The following is a 262-nucleotide window of genomic DNA, read 5'->3' as shown; positions in this document are numbered from 1 at the left end:
CCAATGCCAGATAACCGCCAAGAAGCACAAGCCAGAAAACACAATATGTGCTCCGGCCACGCCTTCGTAACTCCAAACTTCTGCATGTCCATGGAGTTTTGAAAAATCCAAACATCTCAGAGATAGATATATGGATCTCTATGGTGCGATCGTAGCTTAGATCTATGCCATGGTTTCAGACAGAAAGGAAAAAACAGGCTTGTATCGTCCTAGAATATGGGTGTCCGATCCTTATGGACTAACCGGAAAAGTACAACCTGTA

The 262-nt window shown here is 43.9% G+C and overlaps 1 protein-coding gene across 2 annotated transcripts in view; it reads right to left on the bottom strand.

The window, feature by feature from the left end:
* LOC122081237 (phospholipid-transporting ATPase 2-like) overlaps window positions 1–262 on the bottom strand; it is a 57,202-nt gene that overhangs the window by 25,568 nt on the left and 31,372 nt on the right. The gene's annotated exons all lie outside the window — the stretch shown is intronic.

This window comes from Macadamia integrifolia, chromosome 6, assembly GCF_013358625.1.
Source record: "Macadamia integrifolia cultivar HAES 741 chromosome 6, SCU_Mint_v3, whole genome shotgun sequence".
In the NCBI taxonomy this organism is placed as follows: Eukaryota; Viridiplantae; Streptophyta; class Magnoliopsida; order Proteales; family Proteaceae; genus Macadamia; species Macadamia integrifolia.
The sequence above is the reverse complement of the archived record's forward strand: the minus strand, read 5'-3'. Positions and strand labels throughout refer to the sequence as shown.